Here is a 24,795-nt window from a genome sequence, read left to right on the forward strand (position 1 = left end):
CAGATAGTCGTAAACAGATAAAAGACTGGCAGGTGAATTACGTTAAATTTTGGAAGTGAAAATGTATTCTGTACTGAATTTACTTAAATTCTATTTAATTTGCCAAGCATTTATTAAAGACATTCCACTTGCTGCAAAGTATACAGAGAAGCAGTATGATATGACATGATGGTTAGAGTCAGGAAGGGATGGAGTCGGGGGGCGGCGGGGGAGGAGTTTCTGCCATTATCGCCGTGGACAAGTCATTTAATTTCTCATCGTCCTAGGCAATTCTCTCCAATTTAAGTTGCAGATGAGTTGCTGTTTTTTATTAGTGAGGGAACTTTTTCTATTATACACAAGAATTGCCAACACTGGTGAAATCACAAATCCAGACCTGCACCACCCCAAAAGTTTTATAAAGCTAAGTTTTGGATCTGATACTAATACTTTTATATATGTATTACAATCAACATTCAGGATTAACAAACTGATGCCATTCCTTTATTGAAAATCCATTAGCCAAATGGGAAAAATATGCAGGTAAGACTTTACCAAAAACTTTACAATTAAGATAATGCTAATTGAAATATATTCAATGAAAGGCATGGCATTCCAGCAAACCAGTAGAGGCTAGACTCAAAGTATAGGTACTGTGTTTAGCAGATTCATAAGCAAAGGGTGAGTCACTGCCTGAGCTATGTGTGGAGCCAGCCAAAAAGCCAGATGTCACTGCTGGAAAATTCTATTACACAGCTTGCCATGTTGTGTATGGCCTTTGATAGCAGCATGTCCAGGGTGTGAAATATATTCCTCATAGATTCAGAAATACCAATTGACCCTGAAAAGATGAAAAGAGACTTGATTATGTATTTTTTGGAGTCCAAGTAGAAACTGTCCTAGAGGAGACTGAGACCTTCTTCCTACCCTGTACACATACATATCTTTATATATTTGTACATATACACACATATAGCATCAACTATGCCTTATATATGTATGTATATGTGTGTATATATGCATATACACACATATCTTTATATACTTGTAGATCTACAGATATATGTGCATACATGTATAGTGTGTATATTTACATGTGATATGTGAACATATGTGTAAGTTTATCAATATATACACATAATTCTCAATTTTCCACTTTGGGGAGATTATTTACAATGTGATTTGTTTTCTTGGGGTGGGTTACTTTCAACCCCCAAAATTACTGACTTGAATTTTATTACTCTTTATATTGGGTGTATATATACAAACAAACATATGTTTCTATATGTGCACATTTGTGTATACAGGGCAATCTGTATTGCTGTATGTAATGAAACATTCTTTTTGTTTCTGAAAGTGTTAAAAATAAACATGAATAGGTATCAATTTTCCTTTTACTACTGTTATGTGGTATGTAATCAAAGAGACTGATGTTCTTTGATCATTTAAAAATGTTAGTTATATACAACAGTTGAAGTTTCTGCAGTAGTTTTTGTTAAAAAGTCATGAAGTTCTTCAGAAATATTGCTTATGTTTCTATCTAGATGTGATTTTAAAAAGTGACAGAACATTCCAGATAAGATAGCAAAGCAGTCTAACCAGAATGTCATATCCCCATGTTGTCCCCTTTCTGAAGTGTAAATAAAAACCTAGACTCATTATTTCTAAAATCTATTCTAATTCATGAATGCTTTGCGAGAAAAGGGAATTAAGAAATCTGCAAGGTTTTCAGTTTATTTATAAGGGGTTCATTTATTATGCATAATTCAAGATTTCATGTACGTCTCTAGGAGGTTCTGATCGTTTTATTCCAGGATTTTTTTCTCCCTCATTCATTTTTTTCTGGAAACATCAATGCTACAATTTGGAAAGGAATGTAATAAATTAGAAAGCTGCTAACACACATACTCTCTCTCAATTTGTCTCCCAGTACAGCTGATTTTTTTCACAGTGTTTTCATTAAAGACTCTCTTCATCCTTAACTTTGATTTGCATTGTTTTGGCTGAAGAAGAGATGTAACGATCATTGCACAAAAAAGACATGATTCAAATGGTAAAGATGGCTTGGCAATATCCTGTGGAGCTCACTTTGACTTGGCAGCTTGGGGTTCTGGCATTCACAAAGCAGAGAGTCCCAGTTGCCCACACCAATTGAATCATCTGGGCATGCTCAAAAAGAACAGCAAGAGTGGGATGCTTTCACTGAAAGACTGACATCTTTGGCAGCTGACACTGCTTGAATGCATCTGTAGCCTGTGGATAGCCATCTCCAAGGCTGAGCTCTATCTGCCTACTAACTCATTTGTTTTATATCTGGGGCAATATGGAAAAGATAATCATCACACATACCTCCTTCTCTGATCACATCTCTATTTTTATCAAATCATCAATGGTATTGTAGGGAATGATTCTGTAAGAAAAAAAAGTAGAAATAAAGGACAAAAGTACATGTATTTGTATAAAACCATATTCATTTATAGACCATCTACTAGGTACCAGCCACTGTGATAAGCATTGGGGATCCTGACATAAAAATGACATTATTTCTGCCCTGAGAAAGCTTACATTCTCTTCAGAGTTAGAAGAGGAAAATACATATACAAATACACACACACACACACACACACACACACACACACACACACACATATGCCAAGTAGTACAATTCTAAAAATTTTTAAGAAAAATGAACAACAGAATCAGTCATACTTTTTTTTTAGCTGTGGACAATGTAGGAATTTGCTTTGCTTAACCATGATTATATAGAACAAGGTTTTCATTTTTTTTTTCCCAGTGAAGGTGGGAGTGGGAGAAAAAAATGTACTTGAAAAAATTATTTTAAAAAAATTTTAAAAGAAACATCAGGAGGTAGTGTTTGTAAATAAATTGAGCAATTCAGAAAAGCTTCCTAGAGAAAATGATGTCTGACCTGTATTTTCAAGGAAAGTTAGGAATTCTCTGAGGTGAATGTGAGGAGGCAGTACATTCCAAGATCAGGAGCATCTTTACAAAGGCAAGTAGGTGGTAAAAATAATGCACTCAATGGGAAACAGGTAGTAGATCATTTTTATAAGAATTAAGACTATCTGAAGGACCCTAACATGAAATAAAACTTTAAATACTATTGAAGTTTTTTGAGTGTGGATGGGGAGTAGGGAATGATATGGGGAGATCTGCATTTTAAGAATTTCAATTTGAGAGCTGTGTAAAGGATGAAAGCAGGGAGAGAAATTAGGACAATATTAGTAAAATGGATAAATGAACTTAATATTAAAGAACATATCATAAAAATAACAGAAAAGAAATAGATCATATGCCTCTCACAACTATGGGTAGGAAATGGATTTTAACCAAACAAGGGATAAAGGCAATTACAAAGGATAAAACAGGTGTCAATTATATAAAATTGAAATGATCCAGCCAGCAGAATGAAATTAATATACCTAGAATAAAAGGAAAGTTGCTGAATGGGGAAAAAATAACTATACCAAATATCTCAAACAAAGTATTTTATACCACTGTCTATCTACTCTGTCTTCTCCAATCCTTGCAATCTGGCTTTTGATCTTTCAAAGTTAAGTCAAATCAATCAAGTAAACAGGCATTTATTAACGCCCTCCACATTGTCGGGCACTGTACTAAGCTCTAGGCATACAAAGTAAGGCAAAAGGTAATCCTAACTCTCAAGGAGCTCCAAGTGTAATGGGGAAACAACATGGAAATATGTAAAAAGAAGACAAACAAAGAATAAAATGAAAATAATCAACAGAGAGGTGACAGCAGAGTTAAGAAGGATTGGGAATGACTTCATGCAGAAGTTCAGACTTTGATTAAGGGGGCGGAGCCAAGATGGCGGCTGGTAAGCACGGACTAGAGTGAGCTCCGTAGCCGAGTCCCTCCAAAAACCTATAAAAAATGGCTCTGAACCAATTCTAGAACGACAGAACCCACAGATCAGCAGAGGGAAGCAGGGCTCCAGCCCAGGACAGCCTGGATCGTCTCTGGGTGAGGTCTATTCCACACGGAGCTGGGAGCTGGGAACGGAGTGGAGCAGAGCCCAGCCTGAGCAGCGTGGACGATCCAGACCAGAAGCCGGGCGGAGGGGGCCCTAGCGCCCTGAATATGTGAGCTGCGGCAGTTACCAGACCCCCCTCGACCCACAAACACCAAAGACTGCAGAGAAGGTTAGTGGGAAAAGCTGCGGGAGTGGAAGGAGTTCGCGGCTCGGCTTCCAGCCCCGGGGGCAGCGGAGGTGGGGCAGCTACAGCTGTTGTTACTTCCGGCTCCAGGCCCACCTGGTGGGAGGAATTAAGTGGCGGATCAGAGCAGGGATGCACAGCCTGCCGAAGATCTAAGCCCAGTCTGGACTGGGGGTCCTTGGGGAAGGAGGAGTGCGGCTCTGACAGAGCTGGCACCTCCCCCCCAAACGTAGAACATAGAACTCGTTAGTCTACAAGCAGTCATACCCCACTGAAAAACTCAAGGGTCAAGTTAGTTGGTTGGGAATATGGCCAGGCAGCGAAAAAGCACCCAGATTCAGTCTCAGACTTTGGATTCTTTCTTTGGTGACAAAGAAGACCAAAACATACAGCCTAAAGAAGACAACAAAGTCATAGAGCCTACAACCAAAGCCTCCAAGAAAAACATGAACTGGCCCCAGGCCATAGAAGAACTCAAAAAGGATTTGGAAAAGCAAGTTAGAGAAGTAGAGGAAAAATTGGGAAGAGAAATGAGAAGGATGCAAGAAAACCATGAAAAACAAGTCAATGACTTGCTAAAGGAGACCCAAAAAAATACTGAAAAATACACTGAAGAAAACAACACCTTAAAAAACAGACTAACTCAAATGGCAAAAGAGCTCCAAAAAGCCAATGAGGAGAAGAATGCCTTGAAAGGCAGAATTAGCCAAATGGAAAAGGAGGTCCAAAAGACCACTGAAGAAAATACTACTTTAAAAATTAGATTGGAGCAAGTGGAGGCTAGTGACTTGATGAGAAATCAGGATATTATAAAACAGAACCAAAGGAATGAAAAAATGGAAGACAATGTGAAATATCTCCTTGGAAAAACCACTGACCTGGAAAATAGATCCAGGAGAGATAATTTAAAAATTATTGGACTACCTGAAAGCCATGACCAAAAAAAGAGCCTAGATACCATCTTTCAAGAAATTATCAAGGAGAACTGCCCTGATATTCTACAGCCACAGGGCAAAATAGAAATTGAAAGAATCCATCGATCGCCTCCTCAAGTAGATCCCAAAAAGAAATCTCCTAGGAATATTGTTGCCAAATTCCAGAGCTCCCAGATCAAGGAGAAAATACTGCAAGCAGCCAGAAAGAAACAATTTGAGTATTGTGGAAACCCAATCAGAATAACCCAAGATCTGGCAGCTTCTACATTAAGAGATCGAAGGGCTTGGAATGCGATATTCCGGAGGTCAATGGAGCTAGGATTAAAACCTAGAATCACCTACCCAGCAAAACTGAGTATCATGTTCCAAGGCAAAAGATGGAGTTTCAATAAAATAGAGGACTTTCAAGCTTTCTCAGTGAAAAGACCAGAACTGAATAGAAAATTTGACTTTCAAACACAAGAATCAAGAGAAGCATGAAAAGGTAATCAAGAAACGGAAATTGCAAGGGACTTACTAAAGTTGAACTGTTTTGTTTACATTCCTACATGGAAAGATGATGAGTATGATTCATGAGACCTCAGTATTAGGGTAGTTGAAGGGAATATCCATATATATATATATATATATATATATATATAGATAGATAGATAGATATAGATATAGATATAGATATATATAGATATATATGTATATGTATGTTAATGTATATATATAAGTGAATGTGTATGTATGTATATATCTATGTGTATATGTATGTATGTGTATATATATATATGTGTGTGTTTATATATGTATATATGTATATATATATGTAAAAGAGAGAGAGCAGACACAGGGTGAGTTGAAGATGAAGGGAAGATATCTAAAAGAAATAAAATGAAATTAAGGGATGAGAGAGTAACATACTGAGAGAGGGAGATAGGGAGAGATAGAATGGGGTGGACTATCTCGCGTAAAGGTGGCAAGAGGAAGCAGTTCTGTGGGGGGAGGGGAGAGGGCAGGTGAGGGGGGAATGAGTGAACCTTGCTCTCATCAGATTTGGCCTGAGGGGGAATACCATACATACTCAGTTGGGTATCTTACCCCACAGGAAAGAAGAGGGAGGAAGATAAAAAAATAATAAAAGGTGGGGGGATGATGGAGGGGAGGGTAGATGGGAGTGGAGGTAATCAAAACAAACACTTTGGAAAGGGGACAGGGTCAAGGGAGAAAATTCAATAAAGCGGGATGGGTTGGGAAGGAGCAAAATGTAGTTAGTCTTTCACAACATGAGTATTGTGGAAGGGTTATACATGTTATACATGTGTGGCCTAGGTTGAATTGCTCAACTTCTTAGAGAGGGTGGGTGGGAAGGGAAGAGGGAAGAGAATTTGGAACTCAAAGTTTGAAAATCAGATGTTCAAAAACAAAAAAAGTTTTTGTATGCAACTAAAAAATAAGATACACAGACAATGGGGCGTAGAAATTTATCTTGCCCTACAAGAAAGGAAGGGAAAAGGGGATGAGAGGGGAGGGGGGTGATAGAGGGGAGGGCTGACTGGGGAACAGGGCAACCAGAATATAAGCCGTCTTGGAGTGGGGGGGGAGGGTAGAAATGGGGAGAAAATTTGTAATTCAAAATGTTGTGAAAATCAGTGCTGAAAACCAAATATGTTAAATAAATAAATTGCATCAAAAAAAAAAAAAAAAGAAGTTCAGACTTTAACTTTAACGGCCATCTCCAAGACTGAGCTCTATCTGCCTACTAACTCATTAGTTTTATATCTGGTAATATGGAAAAGATAATCATCATACATGCCTCCTTCTCTGATCACATTATTGTTTTTATCAAATCATCTAAGGTTATAGGGAATGAAGCTCGGGTTTTTTTTTTTGAGCTCTATCTCCCCATTCTATAAGAAAAAAATAGAAATAAAGGGCAATGATAATGGAGAGCATTCTATGCATAACAACCAGTGAAAATGAATGGACAGGAGGTGGAGCCAAGATGGGGGAGCAAAGGCAGGGTTTCCATATCTCTCAGCCCACGGACACCAAAGATAACTTGAAAAGTCAGCGAGAAAAGTCTGACACACTTGGGTGAGAGGGGAACACAGTCAAGCTTAGGCTGTGCCAGAACAGCCCCAGCTGCAGCAAACCAGGAGCAGGCCTTGTGAATGATTGAATCAGCAGCAGCAGTGGCTACTTCCAGAGCTCTCGGTGCACAGATGATAAGGGGTTCAAACAACTGTTCAGAAGGAGATAATAGGCCTCTTTTTGCTAGCACTGAGGCAGGACTCTATTTATTGCTTTGCCCACACACTGATCAAGATCAGTCCCAGGTGGCAGTCCCAGGGTGAGAAGGAGCACTAGTTCAAAAGAGCTTACAACTGCAGTGAAGAAAGGACCCTCATAACAGTTCCATGGTAGAAAACAGTGCTTGTGGTCACTCACAGACTAGAGCACAGGCTAGGAAAGTGGAAAACACATTTATCCTTAGATTATACCACCATAGAACAACTGAAAACTTACAAGTCACTAGAAGCATCTATGAAAGGACCTGCACAAAACCTCTGAAGCTTGGGACAGTGCACCCTCCAAACTGCAAGCAGAGCCCTACTTTAACAAAGAGTTAAAAGTCTAGTAATAGGCTGGGAAAATAGTTAACAACAGAAAAAAATTCTGACCATAGAAAGTCACTATGGTGACAAGGAAGATAAAACACACATTCAGAAGAAGATGACAAAGTCAAAGCTCCTACATCCAAAGGATCCAAGAAAAATATGAATTGGTCTGAGATACAGCAAAAATTGGGAACAGAAATGAGAGCAATGCAAGAAAATCATGAAAAATGAGTCAACAGCTAGATAAAGAAGACACAAAAAAATATTGTAGAAAATAATACCTCAAAAAACAGACTAGTGGTACCATCAAATGGTAAAGGAGGTACAAAAAGCCCATGAGGAGATGAATACCTTAAAAAGCAGAAATGGAGAAATAGAAAAAGAGGCACAAAAATTCATTGCAGAGAAAACTTCCTTAAAAAGCAGAACTGACCAAATGGACAAGGAGATACAAAAGCTCAATGAAGAAAATAATTCCTTTAAAATTAGAATGCAGCAAATGGAAGCTAATGACTTTGTGAGAAATCAAGAAACAACAAAACTATACTAAAAGAATGAAAAAAGAAGACAATGTGAAATATCTCATTGGAAAAACAACTGACCTGTAAAATAGATTAAAGAGAGATAATTTGAAAATTATTGGACTACCTGAAAGCCATGATAAAAAATAAAAGAGCCTAGATATATTCTTTCAAGAAATTATCAAAGAAAACTACACTGAGATTCTAGAACCGCAGAGTAAAATAGAAATTGAAAGAAAACACAAATCACCTCCTGAAAGAGATCCCCAAGTGAAAATTCCCAGGAATATTATAGCCAAATTCCAAAGTTCCCAGGTCAAGGAGAAAATATTGCAAGCAGCCAGAAAGAAATAATTCAAGTATCAAGGAGCCACAGTCAGCATAACACAAGATGTAACAGCTTCTACATTAAAGGATTGGAAGACTAAGAATACCATATTCTGGAGGGCAAAGGAGCTTGGAATACAACTAAAAATCATCTACCCAGAAAAACTGAGTATAATCCCTTGGAGGGAAAATGGACATTCAACAAAATAGAGGACTTGGGAGCATTCTTGATGAAAAGACCTAAGCTGAATAGAAAATTTGGCTTTCAAATACAAGACCCAAAAGAAGTGTAAAAAGGGTGTTTCTCAGCTCCTGGTCAGACTCTGTCATTGGCCATTCTAAGGACACTGTTACCAGATCTTATGCATACTGCTATTTGTGCTAAAGGAAAGTCTAGGTCTTCCAGTTTTATAAAATTCACTATTGCCTCCTTTCCCAACTCTCTAGGAAAATTTCCGCAGAAATATTTCATAATTAGATTTAACCTCAACTGTACCTGCTTGAATGTGTAAATTACAAAGTGGTTTACTGAATTATACATAGACCCAGAGGTATATCTGATTATTTTAGTCAACTATAAGAAAATCCGTATATGACATATATCTTCTACCACTGCTCAAAGAACTCCATGCCTCCCAAATTGATTGGGGATTTAGTACAACCTAGTTTTTACCTTTGATTGATCAATTGATTCAATCCACTTGTCTGGATTCAATTATTTGATTACATTCATGGGGTTTGGAGTGAAATCTCTCACCATTACACACACACACATGCGCGCGCGCACACACACACACACACACACACTTACAAATTATTATAGTTGCACACGATTATTATTTCCCCCATGGAAATATAAGTTCTTTGATGTCTGAGACTGCCTTATGTCTTTTTTTGCATCACCTGTAGCATAGTGTCTGTCACAAAGTAAATAATACATACATACATACCTACACATGTATATACATACATAAATGTATGCCTGGATGACTGGATGGCTGGATGGATGAATGAATAAAAATAAATGGTGTCAGGAGATGGTATACCTTGTTTTGAAGAATAGCAAAGAGTACAGCATCACTGGATCACAGAGTAAGTGGCGGTGAGTAAGGAATAAGATTTGAAAGGTAGGAAATGGCCAGACTATGACAGGTTTTGAATACCAAAGAGAGGATTTTATATTCATCCTTGTGGTAATAGGGAAACACTGTAGTTTATTGAATAGTGGATGATGCAGTAGCCCTGCACTTTAGGAAGATTAATTTGACAGCTGAATGAAGAATGAACTGGAATGGAGAAATTAAGACATGGAGATCAATTAAAGGTCACCAGTTTGCACATAATTACCAAATCTGCATGATTTGATACTCATGATCATCCTTTCCCCACCCCACCCCCTTTTTTCTCTTCATTGAAGGGAGGAATATTCTTGATTCCTTTCCTACTCCTCTTTCATTCTTAAGGTGACTCTTTCTCAACTTCAGTGGCCTTCTCATTTCTTTCTATATTTTAGTCCTTGGCATCATGTCAATTGTCATGGCTTAGACACTGGCCTCTAGGCAGATAACTGAAATCTTTAGCTTCATATTGTTGAGGGTTGAGGGAGATGAGGTCCAGGAACCCCAGGACTGGCATTCCCAGACAGGGTCGTTGAGGGGGAGTGCCCCTCAAGGACCTGAGTACTGGAGAGGGTCAGGGCCATCTGGAATGAATTCACGATCTCAAGCATTCTTTAAGTCAAGGTGGCAAAGGTTTATTATGCTTTACAGCAGGAAAATGTTCTAAGGGAACCTGCAACCTTAGAGGGGTGCAGGAAAGTTTTTATACAATATTTGGTGGTGAAACCTGTCAATTAGGTGTTTGGGAGTGGGATTAGGGAGTGGTTAAGGGGTGGTCAATTCTTAAAAGAACATGAACTTTTTGCATCTACTGCACAGGTGTATCACCCAGAGTTCACTGGGAAATAGCCCAAGGGGGGGCTACCTGGGTTTTGACTGTGAAATGTTACTAAGTCAACTACCAGTCAGGGCTGACTGAAAATATCCAGGTGGCTCTCATCAAATGTCTTGTTAGACAAGATGAATGTAAGGGAGTATACATTTGACTATGTCTAGGATGAATATCAGTAAGGTCAGTAAGTAGTAAATATCATTATGGCCCAGTGTACAGCCAATTAGCATGTATACAGTGAGTTGGACCAATAAATTCTATATGTGCAGCTGGCTGCAGTATCAGGAGGAGAGATAAGTGTTTTGCTAAGGCATGCTGCCCTTGAACTGGAGAAGAACTGTCTCAGGCAGTATTTTGAGGCTCCTAGGGAGAGATGTGATTTTGGAACTGGATGTGGTTTTGGAATTGGGGTCCAGACACATTCACCCAAGCAAAGGCTAAGGAGAAATGTTAGAATTAGGGTCCAAGCACAAGCACCCAAGCACCCCCATCAATATCCCCTGATCTGTGTTCAAAGTTTCGGGTCCACATATGCAACAACTGAGTGAAAAATCTTTATCCACTTATTTTAATGGCACTTAAAAATCTATTCATCCAAATTGAGTTTATCCATTATTCTAATAATAGCATACAACACATAGGGTTGTGAGGAGCATCAAATGAGAAAATATGTAAAATGCTTTGCAAAACTTAAGGCACCATACAGGGTGAGAGAAAAGTCTTAGGGAAGTTTTAAGGATTAATAACTAAGACCCATTGGACACCCTGTATAAATGAATGATGATGATGATGAGGGTGATTGATGATAATGATGGTTACTTCCTCTAAACTTTCACATATCTTTACTTTGATTATTTCCATCAGAGATGATGCAATTTATTCCATTTCCCTTGTTTGAAACTTTAGTGTATCTTTGACTCCTTCCTTTTCTTAACTTGTCCTATATGATATTTCTAAGTCCTACTGATTCCATTCACATTATCTCTCATATTCGTCTCCTCTTGATTCCTACCAGTTCTGGGAAAGTATATCAAATTTAAAATGAGAAACAACACTGTGAATAATATGGGCTAAGGCCCCAACCAGCCAATTGCTGTTGGGCAGTGCAGCTTCTCTCTCTCCCCCTCCCTCTCCTGCTTTCTCTCCTCTCCACATTGGGTATCATATCCTTACCTGCTGGAGCTCTGCCCAAAGGAATGTAAATTTTGATCACTGAAATCTCAGAAAGTTATCTTGGGATTTACAGGCTAGATTTCTTTCTTCAGGACCATGGCTTAAACCCAATTCACTGCTGGGGCTCTGATCAATTGGCCAACAATAGGTCCCAACTCAAGCCCCACTTGGTGGTCATTGTTTGGGCCCTGATTGGCTAAGAGTAAATGTAAATGGCTAAGTGGAAAACAAGAATAGAATTGAAAGGGGACAGGGGACTGCCAGTACTGGGAGGAGCAGTAAAGATAAATGAGAAAAACACTCTATCCTTCAGCTTTTCTTGTGTAAATCCCATGTCAAGCCCTACTTGGTCATTGTTTGGGTTCTGATTGGCTCAGAGTGAATGTAAACAGCAATTGTTTCTGTGTCAATCAGAAACCCTGAGGTCTTCCCCTCCCAGGTTGATTTTTCTTTCTTTTTTTGACTAGGTAAAGAGGCCATTCTCTACCACATTTCTTACCTAGCCTTAACCACTAAATGGGCACTGCCAGAGATACCTAGAAAAGACTTTAGCTTAAAAAGGTCACTGTCTCTCACAGCATCAAGGGTCATCTCCAGTCATTCTGATTCATATCTTGCCACTGGACCCAGATGACAACAGAGGAGAAAGTAAGGCTGTTGACTTTGCACAGCCCTTTCTCACTTCAGAACAATAGCTAGAAAACCAAAGAACAGAATCATTACACTATACTCTTGGTCTGGTCAGATTAAATTGGATCTTGCTGTATTTTATTTTCAGGAGGAAGGACACTTTAAGATACAGTAAGAACATAGACATGATAGTGAGAGGCACTGACAGCATGCCAATGGACAAAACTGGTTAAAATAGATGGAATTTCAGATAAGCAGATTTAGGTTCAATGTAAAGACAAAATTCCTAAAACTTTGAACTACCAAAAATTAAGCCTATACGTTAGAGTTTCAAGCAATAGTTGGATGATCACTAATTGGGGTTTATTTTAGGAGTGATTTTGATCAGGTATGGGTTAAACTAGGAAATCTCTCTGTGTGCCCACCCTGACACCCTCTATTTCTGAGGTCCAGCGTCTAGGCCAGGTGGAAAACAAGGATTCCAGATATCAAGCAAAAGGAGTTAGGTTGCTCCTACTTTCACTTCAGCCCCCTTGTTCTAACAACTGTCATTTAAAGAAATTCCTTACAATAGCATTATTTGCAAAGTTTTTTGTAATTGGTAATAATATGGGAAAGGTTACCTCATGCTATTTCTATGGAGGTAGAGCAATGAGGAAAAACACCTTTTTAACCATTCATTACACTTGTAAATGTAACACCATTACTGTCCAGTTTCTATTAACACTCAGGGCCCTTGGGCTGACTACACTGTTTTCAAGCAATCAACTCCTAACTACTAAGTCCTGGGCAATTATCTAGAAGTCATTTGTGAAGTATCACTTATATAAGTCCTGACCGCTACCACCCTGAAGTCTGCTATCTCTTTCCTGATTTAATGTTTTTCCAATATTCCCTCATACCCATTCAACAGCAAATTGCATACCAACTCCCCATCCTTTAAATCTATACTCCTATCAATGCTGTCCAAGATTCTGTTCACTAATTTTTTTGTTTTGGCTGCCACATCATACAATTGAATCTACTGTAATAAGATGGGGGAAAAAATAAAATTGCAAAATCTAGGACTTGGATACAGAAAATCAATTTCACAAGTATAACATGGGAGAGACTTGGTTAGATAGCAGTTGTCTTGAAAAAGACTTTGGGTTTATATTGGATTGTAAATTCAATATAAGTAAGTGTTATGATATGACAGCTTAAAAAAATAGAGTGTTGACCAGCATAAATTTAAAGAATGCAGAAATGATAGTCCCATTGTACCCCACCCTTGTCTTACTACATCTAAAAAAGAGCAACACACTAATCTGAGATTGTCAAGATAAGGGCAAACATGGTGGTGAAAGGCCTTGATTCAATATTAAATTATGATTGGTTGAGTGCCATTAACTCAGTTAACAAGAATTTACTAAGTGCCTACTATGTGCCAGGCACTGTGATAAGTAGTGGAGATATAAAGATAGGCAAAAACTAGCCCTGGCTCTCAAGGATATCGCAGCATAATGGGGAAGTCAACATGCAAACAATCCAATAAACATTTATTGAACACCTACTATGTGCCAGGCACTGTATTAAGTGCTGGGGATACAATTAATAAAGACAGTCCCTGCCTTAAGGAGCTTACAGTCTAAAAGGGGATACAGCAAACAAATGGAGGCAGGAAAGCCAGGGTCCCAGAGGAATGGGATACCAGGGAATACCCAGTTAGGGAGCATCTTATTCCATGGAGTTGAAAACAGGCAGGTAGCAGATGCAAAGTGGAGTGAGCAGAGATTCTGATTTCCCCCCCCCCCATCAAGGAAGGTATTGGGAGAAGTTTGGTACTCTACTGTTCAGCCCTCCAATCAGAGGGAAGATGAATTTTGGGGAGATGAGGTTTAGGGAGATGATGTCAATCAATGTTTGAGTTAATGATGTGGTAGTGAGTTTAGAAGTGATGAGCTTATGCTGGGAGAGGCATCTTTCCTGGAGTTGAAACCAGTCAGGACAGCACATGCAAAGTGGAGCAACGAAAATAAAACAACTGTGAACAAACAACTATGTATAAGATATAAAAAGGATAATTGGAGATAAGCAACCTAAAGAAGACAATAGAATTAAAGGGAATCATGAAAGGCAGATGGTGGAAATTCCTTTAATAGGTGGGTGATGTGGTCAGACCTTGGCTTAAGGAAATTTAATTTGACAGCTGAGGGGAGGATGACTGGAGCCCTGAGAGACTAAAGGCAGGTAGATCAACCAGCAGTCTATTGTGATAGCTCAGTAGCAAGGGTATAATAGCCTATACCATTATGCTGGCATTTTCAGAGTAAATAAGGAGGCAATATGCAAAATATTATAAAGGTAGTATCAATAAGACTTGGAAACAGATTGGATATAGGGGTGGTGGTGGTGGTTGGTGCTTGTTGTCCTTCATTCTTGAAGAGGACCAAAATGACATCACTATGCTTGAGTCAAGATTTAATGTGTCTGACTGTGGCTCACTCTGTGCTAGGAGGGCAGGGATATCTATGAGCTCCAGAGTGAATTGGGTTTAAGGCTTGGTTTTTGAGAAAGAAATCTAGCCTCCTTAACTTCAGTATTTGATATGTTTAAGAAGTCTGTGGGATACAAAGTTCAAGATGTCTTATCGGAAGTTGAACATGTAAATTCAGAAGATTAGGAGAGATGTTAGACTCCAGTAGATGATTTGAGAATCATTAGTATAGAGAAAAATTGAAATTGTGGGAACTGATATTAACAAGCATTGACTGAAATTTGGAGTGAAGTGTAGAGGGCAGCTCTGAGAAAGTCCATTCTGGGATAGGATACAGGCTAGAGGCCTGTTGTTGCCCTTGGGCTGATAACTCAGAATGTGGGTTCTCCATCCCTCCCTCTCTCCCCATATACATGCTGCTCAGGATCAAGGCTTTTCAAGTCTCCTCAGTACACCGAGCTCTCTCAAAAACCCCCAGGGCACACACATGCTAAATACCACCGGTGGGCTATTAACACAATATTGCTTATGGCAAAAGGGGAACAAAATCAGGAAGAAATCATGCCTTATGCAAATACTTCCCACATGGATTTGTTAATTCTGCTTGCCTAAAAGGGTATATAAGCCCTGTCCCTCAGTTTAATAAACAGAACTGTTCTTTACTCTTCCCCTGGCCCATGTTTTTCTTTTCACTTTCCAGCCATTTCGGCACCCCAGCCCCTGGAGGCACTGAAGCAAAGATAAAAATGACGATAGCTTAGATGAAAAGTGATGATTGCGTGAACTAGAATGGGGGCTATGTTATTTGAGAAATAAGAATGGATTTCAGAGATATTGACCTTGGTTAATTTATTCTTGAGACTTTAATTTTCTCATGGATGATTGAATGGCCTATGATATCAAAGATCCCTTCAAGCTTTGACACTCCATGATCAAATGATTTCACTTTGCTTTCCTACAAAATATCCCTTGCTGCCAACGTGAGAATGGACCAAGGACTGGAAGGATCAACATAGTAGGGTCTCAGCAAAAATTTGTTGAATATTGCCTTGGTTTGACATGAATTATTTTCATAACAATCTCAGGTCTAATTTTTAAGGGATTAGTTGAGTTGGAATTGTAGAACAGAGATGAATTAGTAGCAACAGCTTCTTAAATCCCTTCCTGGAAAAATGTTGAGTAGCAGCTGCGGGGTTAGATGGTGCCTCTGGAGCTGCAGTGGGGCAGAGAGAGGGGGAGCGAACTACGGCAGGCTCGGCGCACACAGACGTTGCCTGCACGGCCCACGGGGGAGAGGGTTCCACCTTGGGGTGCTCCATGTCATGACTTCTCCTTCCAAAGCGAAGGAAGTTTCCTTCTCAGACGACGGTCCTGCGGCACCGCCAGCAGCGGTCATGGACTTGGGCTCGGAGGATTGCAGGGTCGAAGTGTCTAGCCTGTCTTTCAGCGTGGAGGCGCTCATGTCCGACAAAAAGCCTCCCAAAGAGGTGTCTTCCCTGCCAGGGGGAGGCGGAGGCATCGGTGGCAGCGGTGGGAGCAGCGAAGGTACCCCCAGGACCATGCTGCTGCCGGGGCATGGCACCAGGGAAGCTCACGGCTCCGGGCTGCTTACAAAAACCTTTGAGACGTCCTCAGTCAAGTCGAAGAAGTTAGAGGACTGGACGTTTTGGATTCAGGAACCCTTCGAAAGCACAAGACAAATCGGAAACCCAGGACTCCCTTTTCCACCTCCCAACTTCTGGCCCTAGAACAAAAATTCCGCCAGAAACAGTACCTCTCCATCACTGAACGGGCTGAGTTCTCCGGCTCCCTGAACCTCACAGAGACACAGGTCAAAATACGGTTCCAGAACCGCAGGGCCAAAGCCAAAAGACTGCAGGAAGCAGAACTGGAAAAGCTGAAGATGGCAGCCAAACCTTTCCCCATCAACTCTCCTCTCCAAGCAACTTCCAACTATGGAACATCCTATCCTTTTAACAGACCTGTGCTCCCCATCCCACCTGTGGGACTCTTTTCTACTCCTGTTGGAAATAGAATGTATCACGTATTTTAAGGAAGATCTCCCAGCAAAGGAATAGTTAAATAGACTTCACGATAGATGTGTTTGTTTTAATTTTTTTCTTTCCTCATCCAAGAGTACAGTACCAAACTAGTCCTGGATCACTTTTTCCTTTTGCTGCATATCTTAAGAACATCATGCCAACCACTTAGGTGTTCACAGAATGGGGCAGATCTTTTCTTGCTCTTTTGTCTGGGACACCAAACCCTGTTTGTCAGCATCACCTAATGACATCCCTTCCTTTTTCACAAAGACTGATCCTGAAGGCTGTATACATATATACATATTTATACTAAATACTAATACATTTTTATACTAAAAAAAATCCTGTCCTATAAGAGGGGCCCTGGTGTAGCTACACTACTTACATCAGCCCAGCTGTCTTGGAATACTCAGAAACCTTACTGAAGGGTATACCCAGCCAGGAGCTATATCCAAGGAGGCATTCTGATATACCCTTGCCCTATATTTTGAACTTAATTCCAACTAAATCCTAATATAACATTTCTCTTTGCTGGTCTCTAAATTAAAAATAATCTGCAAAAGTAATTAAATCTCATTTCTTGTCCATCACCAAATGATTTAATTACAATTAAACAGAAAAATAATCTATACAATGATATACCTCTCTGTTAAACATACTGTATGCCATGCTTAACTGGCCATATTAATATTAATTTACTTTTTGACTTTGCTTACACTCTTCCAATCAGTTTCTAATCTACAGGTCTATGTTCCTATCTAAACTAATTTGTATTAATTTTGGAAGTCGAATTTCAGGGGACATCATATCAAAAGCTCTAATGAAACCTTAACAGATAACATCTATTGTGTTCTAGTTATAATCCCATCTCATTATTAGGTAACTTTTGGGGGAAAAACATAACAAAAACTCTAATAAGTGGAGTTATATCATACTTGCTGATTTATTGCTTTTGATTTCAATATTCCCTGGATCTTTACAAATATTCTCTCAGTATCTATTTCTTTATTATTGAGCAGCTATTTTCATGTACATGAGCTTTGCCTCTTTAGAGGAGCAGTGAATTGTATAAATGGCTTAGTAATTTGGCTGGACAAGTCCTTTAACATCTTAGGATAAATATCAATTAGATTTACTAAAACAGATAAGCTTGGATACTTTTTTCAAAAATTCTTATTCAAATGCATTTGACCAATGCCTGCTATTTTAAAATCTGAAGTACTTTTCTACTATCCAGATTGCCCTTCCGCATTCCTAACCCCCCTTTAGCAATAGTTCTATAACCCCAGATTCTTTGTATGATACATTCTGGAGGATAAGTGTTAGAAGTTGCACCCTTTTATAGGTCACCATTTTTTAAATTAGATTTTTTTATTTTTAGTTTACAACACTTAGTTCTACATGTTCTTGAGTTTCAAATTTTCTTCCCTTCCCTCCTCTCCCCCCTTCCCTCAAGACAGCATACAGTCTGATATATGCAACTTGAGTATTGCATAAATGTTCTCCTGGTTCTGCTCCTCTCGCTCAGCATCATGTCATGTAGGTATTTCTTGGTTGTTATGAAGTCCATATCTTCCCCATTTCTTATAGCACAATATTATTCCACTATAGTCATATACCACAACTTGTTCAGCCTTTCCCTAATTGATGGGCATGCCCTTGATTTACAATTCTTTGCCACCACAAAAAGAGCTGCTATAAATATTTTTGTACATATGGGTCCCTTTCCCACTTGTGTTATCTCTTTGGGATATAGCCCTAGGAGTTGTATTACTGGGTCAAAGCATATGAACATTTCATAGCCCTTTGGGCATAGTTCCAACATGCTCTCCAAAATGGCTAGCTCTGTCTATAACTCCACCAACAATGTGTTAATGTCAAATTTTCCCACATCTTCTCCAGCATTTGTCATTTTCCTGTTTTGTAATTTTAGCCAATCTGACAGGAGAGATGTGGTACTTAAGAGTTGTTTTGATTTGCATTTCTCTAATCAATAACGATCTAGATCATTTTTTCATACGCCTATATATATCTTTAAATTCTTCCTCTGAAAACTGCCTGTTCATATCCCCCATAGGCCACCATTTTTTAAAAAAATATTTTTTTTTTCACAATTGGGTCAGCATTTTCCTTGATTATAAAAGTTGTTCACATTCACTGATGCATTGGATTCAGTCTGCATTCTTGGTCTTTATTAATCATGTCCTATGCCCACCCAAGAAAAATCAATGGTGCTAACTTAGGGATACATCATATTCTGATTTAGTTCACTGCCCTCTTCTCTCATATTATATTGGATAGAGTACTTCACCTAGGGAATTAGTAGGATCTGAGTTCTGATGATGACCCTGACACTTATTTCAACAGATTGTGATTATAGGCTAGTTTCTTAATGCTTCTGAACTTAACTTGCATTATGTGTAAACTAGAAAGGAGCATACTTGGGGTTCTTCCATCATCTTATGGTTGCTAGACTCAATACAACATATGGAAAGCGCTTTGCCAATTTTAAAGTACTAAGTGTTAAAGTACTTTAAGTGTTAGATGATAATGACCATGAGGGACAATCAATCAATAAACAATTATAAAGTATTTACTAGATGAGAAAGATAGGGATACAAAGATAGCCCTCAAGGAACTTATGTTCTAATGTAGGAGAAAAAAATACTTAAATAGGTATTTATAAGAACCATACAGATTAAATGAAAGACAAACTTAGAGAGGAAGCCTCCAGCAGTCGGGGAAGAAGGAGTAGAAAAGGACTGTGACAGAAGATGAAATCTGAGCTGAGTTTTGAAAGAAGTCAGAGATTCTAAAAGGTGGAGATGAGGATGGAGAGTGTGATCTTCAAAAATTTAGTAGAATGTTATTATTTTACAATGGACAACCTTCTTCTCAGGAAGTTTTGTTGGAAACTCCCAAATAATCACATAACTTTCCTGATTTCTAAATTGAGTATAATCTAAAATATAAATTAAGCATCATGTCAAATTATGATACATAATACAGACATATTGCTTTGGAAACCTTAAAACCCTATGTAAATGTCAGCTCTCATTATCATCATCATCAACAACAACATTGTTATCATTATTAAAATTTTTTTCTCAAACCTAAATGTTAACTAAATGTAGTTGTAATCAACTCTTCAGTGACTAGGGAATTATATGATTACATAGCCTTATATCAACACCAGAATATTATTGTTATTTTTTAACAGGCCTTTATTTTGGAGAGAGATGTAACAATGCAGCTCTGTGATAGTCTGACTGTATGTTCTCTACAATTGGGTCCATTAATACCAATTTACTTTCAGCCTTTGCCTACAGCCTTACAATCAATAATAATGTGGCCATTTTGTTGGGGCATAGAGTCAATCTGACTCAGAGGTATCTCACTGCAAAGGTTGACATTTAGGTCTAATCATGATTAAAGCATTTGGTGATGAGCATGAAATGAGCCAGGGTCAGACTGATTTGGAGAGACATCTGGAACTTCTGTTGCTCTTGATTTTCTGTTTTGCAAATGAATCAAATCCATTTTATTCCAGGAGCTGTATATCTGACTTCTTCATATGTAAAATTAATACTGGATCAACTTTGAACAAAACTTTAGTAAGTATCTTCCAAATTGATTCAATCCCTTCACTAACATCTCTTATAATGGCTCCAAATATATCTATATATCTACATATAGATATATGTATATATCTATGTCTATATATATATATATATGTCTACACACACACACACACACACACACACACACACACACACATTGGAGAAAACATAAACTTAAACATTTTAAGGATAAACCTAAAATTGATTTAGTATTTCCTAGTCACAACTATAGAGACAGACAGGCATAGTATTTAGAGAGCTAGCCATGGCATCAGGAAGGCCTAGATTCAAATCTTGGTTTAGCCATTTGTTTCCCTTTTAGGTCCCTGAAGCAATAACTTAGGACTTCTCAGAGGAATCACAGAGAGGTTGAAGTCTTCATCCAACTAGGGAATTCCAACAGTAAATGCTTCCTCCACTGGTGAAATCAACGTTTCATAATATCCAAAAGTGTGGAGATCATGGATTTATATATTCTATGTTTTATCTAACTTTTTGGATGACATTTAGGAATGCAGTTCCCCATTACTGATATTCTACAAACTATTTGTGCTCATCGTGTAACTCTCCATAGCTCTTTGTGAGATTGACAAATCACTTTCTTCAGAGACTAGGGAATTATATGATTACATAGCCTTATATCAACACCAGAATATTATTGTTATTTTTTAATGGGCCTTTATTTTGGAGAGAGATGTGTGACCAGAAAAGTTAGTCAAGTCACAAAACAAAAATGGGTAAGTAACCAAAGGACGGCATATTTGCTGCATTTTTACTTAGATAATGTCAAGAAATATCAAAGAAAGCACCTAATACATGGAGTGGATCCCTGGTGGAGTATTTAAATGAGCGTTTTGAAAATAGTTGCAAAAAGTTGTAAGATCCATGTGTGTGCTGTGATCTGCACAAGTGGAGGGAGTATCCACATTGATGAGATAATAGCTCCATTTAAATGCTGAAATAGTATTTATCTAAGCCTTTTTTGAACTATTCAATATTTTCCATGTGTCTGTTTTCTTTAAAAAAAAATAACTTGCATTAGACTTTCATAAAACCCCATTGAATATTCCCTTGTTTTCTTTAGTCTTTTTCTTTTCTAAAAGAAATCATAGCTATTTTAATTATAATATCACTAAAAGAGTCTCATTAATTAGCAGAGATTAATGTCTCTTCTTAGGACTTTTTGTCTATTATTTCTTAATTACAACAAATGTGCCCTATACCCAGTATTTCTTGCTCAGCCAAATTCATGTTTTTCTTATCTCTTTTTTGCAGCTCATCCATTCCCTATGGAACTGCTGAGTCAAATAATGGCACTTATTTAAAAGCATTAGTTATTCAAAGCAGTGCTGAAGGGTTGTTGGGAGCAAGAACTTTTTATTATTATTATTTCTGTTGTCTTTTTTTTAACTCTATAATTTTTCCCCATATAAAATCATCCCCACACTGAATTTTTCCTCATTAACACAGAAAAATAAAAATCAAGTAATAACATAGACATCCAGACTGTTAGACCATGTCTGAAAGTCCATCTCATGCTACACATCCATAGTACAGTACATCTTTACTAATTGGGAAAAAGTAGGGAGTATTTCAGTATCAATACTCTAGAGTTGAAGATGGCCTGTGAACAATAAAAATTCAAATTTTTTCTAGTATCGTTTTCATTTGTATCATGGCTGTCATTGTATACATTGTTTGCTTATCTCATTGGAAGGGATAAAGGCCGGGGTCCCTTCCAACTCAAAATAATGTGTTTTGCTTAAGTCTTCCCACTTTTCTATAAATTGTTCTTTTTAAATGCCACAAAGCTTACAATTATGTTTAGATATCAAATTATGTTCAGTCTTTCCCCATTTGATGGATTTATATTTGTATATATGTACATGTACAGCCATATATACATATAATATATAGTATATATACATACACATGTACATGTACACATAAATGCATGTGCATGTGTATATTATATATATTTATTACTTATGAGTTATGATTACAATTCTACAAAATTTAATTGTGAGGGAATTGAGGAGATTAGGATAGCAAGTGGTTAATTGTGGGAATTGAGTAACTCCATCTTGTGACTCAATTCTGGATCAAGCTTAATTTCCTTTCTATTCAACTATGGGTCCAGTCTCATCAAAATTCTGTCCTATGAGAAAACTTTATTCAGTTGTGCGGATTGAAAGAAAACGTTATTGCATTGTTTAAACCTAGTCCTGTGTGACTGCAGAAGCTGGACCACCTTGCTACTTAGAGAGCCTTAACTAAGGAGAGAAACCCAGCCAGATCCAAGATAGATCCAAGGAGTTTTCTCAAAATTATACATCTCAAGCAATTTGTATATCTTATCAGAAAATTGTCCCATTATTGATTAATTACTGTTTCCATGTTCCTTTGGTTATTTACAGAGAGTTGGAGGGAGTGGTACACCTCTTTTTCTGATTTCAGGGAATTGTACCTGTTCAGTCTTCTCCTCCATCCTTCGAAAGTCCCTAATCTTTCATCCATTTAGAAATCAGATTACAGATGTGCTGTTTCTTTTTAATTAGTTGGTTTTATTAGATTAATTGTTTTTAATACCTATTCTAGATCTCTTTGATGTTAAGAGCAAATTCACGAGGTAACACAAGAAAACCAACCTTCTTCCTTAAGAGTCACATGATATTTTGAATGAAAATCAGTATTCATAACTTAATCACCACACTTTTTTTTTTACTTATATTGACTCCAAATAAGTGTTGGTTGTTTTCAGACATGAAATCTATACTCAGAGAATTAATATTTACCAGACCTTGGTCAGTGCGACAACCAGAGAGACAAATGGGAAACCTGTGGTTTTCCTTGACAATCCACAAATTTGCAAAAGATGACAAAAGTTGGGAATAATCAATGTTGGAAGTGTTAAGGGAAGAAAGATACACTAATTCATTGTTGGAGGAGTAAAGATCAGTAAAAAAAATATGAAAAGGCAATTTGGAATTATACAAATAAAATCCCTGGAGATTCCATTAATTTGCATATTCCTCAAGGAGGTTATTGATAAAAAGAAGGCCCCTCAAATCAACCAAAATATTTTTAGCAATATTTTTCATGGCAGCATCAAGCTGGAAGTGAAATAGATGCTCATCAACTAGGAAATGGCTAAAAAAATTGAGGTACATGAATGAAATACAATATTACTATATTATAAGAAATTAAAAATATGATTAACATGGAGAACCATAGAAAAACTCATATAAACTGATATAAAGTAAAACAAGCAGAGGCAAGAAAACAGGAACACAATCACTAAAATAATGTTAATGAAAGAACAATAACATTATAAATGAATTTTATAAAATTACAAAGAACAAACACGTTCCCAAAGAAAAGAATATGGGAAGACATCTATACTATTCCTTTGCAAAGGTGGAATATCCAAAACATTGCATAAATTTTCCAATTGTTTTGATATCCTGATGTTTTGATTATTTTTTTTTCTTCTTCCTCTCTCTTAATAAAAATTGTTATATGGGTTGGCTCTTTGTGATGGGGGAAGGAAATGGATACAAAGGAATATCTAGGTTATGGAAAAACAAGATCTATCTGTGTGTGTGTGTGTGTGTGTGTGTGTGTGTATGTGTGTATACACACACATATCTTTAAAAGGCATCAGAGTTGTTACTTCAATCTAGGCTCCCGAAAACCTAGTCAAATACTCATTTGATTATACCATGCTGCTTTGGAAAGAAAAGACAATAAATCATTTTCTTTAATCTCTCATAATTTTGTTTAGTGATTTTACTTGATTCCAGCCACCAAAATAAGTGACAAAATGATTACTAATTTAAAACATTTTTAAAAAATGAAACAAAATAACAACAAAATAAATGGAGATAGGAGTCTTATCCTGCTGGAGCTCACCGTATATAAATTATATCAAATTTTGAAAAGATTAGGCTCCCTGTCTGCCCACTCTGGTGTTGGATAGAGAACCTATCCTCATAGATGTGGACCTCACATCTTTGCCAGCATCTGCAGATCTCAATGAGTAATCTCCAGCAATGAAAAGAGAGGTACCTGAAGGTTGAGAGTTACAAAAAACTCACAAGATTTGTCTCTGCTCAGTACATTCTGATACTCAAATGTAAAATCCTTGGAGACAGTATGGAGAAAGTTGTGTGTTTGCTTATTCAGGCTAGATTTAAAATTCTCTATTTTTAGGTGAATACACTAAAACAAATTCAGGAGTTTATCTCACTTTTTTTAATCATCCTATTCTATTCATATTGACAGATCTTTGGAAATCACTAATTATAGGTAACATAAATGAGAGAGGTAGCTATTTC

At 37.7% G+C, this 24,795-nt stretch overlaps 2 pseudogenes; one reads left to right on the forward strand and one right to left on the reverse strand.

Moving 5' to 3' along the window:
* LOC118851080 overlaps positions 1 to 16,115 on the reverse strand; it is a 145,668-nt pseudogene extending 129,553 nt beyond the window's left edge.
* Positions 16,116 to 16,118: 3 nt separating this feature from the next.
* On the forward strand, positions 16,119 to 16,849 carry LOC118851082 (annotated as a pseudogene).
* The last annotated feature ends 7,946 nt before the right edge of the window (positions 16,850 to 24,795 follow it).

Source organism: Trichosurus vulpecula, chromosome 5, assembly GCF_011100635.1.
Source record: "Trichosurus vulpecula isolate mTriVul1 chromosome 5, mTriVul1.pri, whole genome shotgun sequence".
Lineage (NCBI taxonomy): Eukaryota > Metazoa > Chordata > Mammalia > Diprotodontia > Phalangeridae > Trichosurus > Trichosurus vulpecula.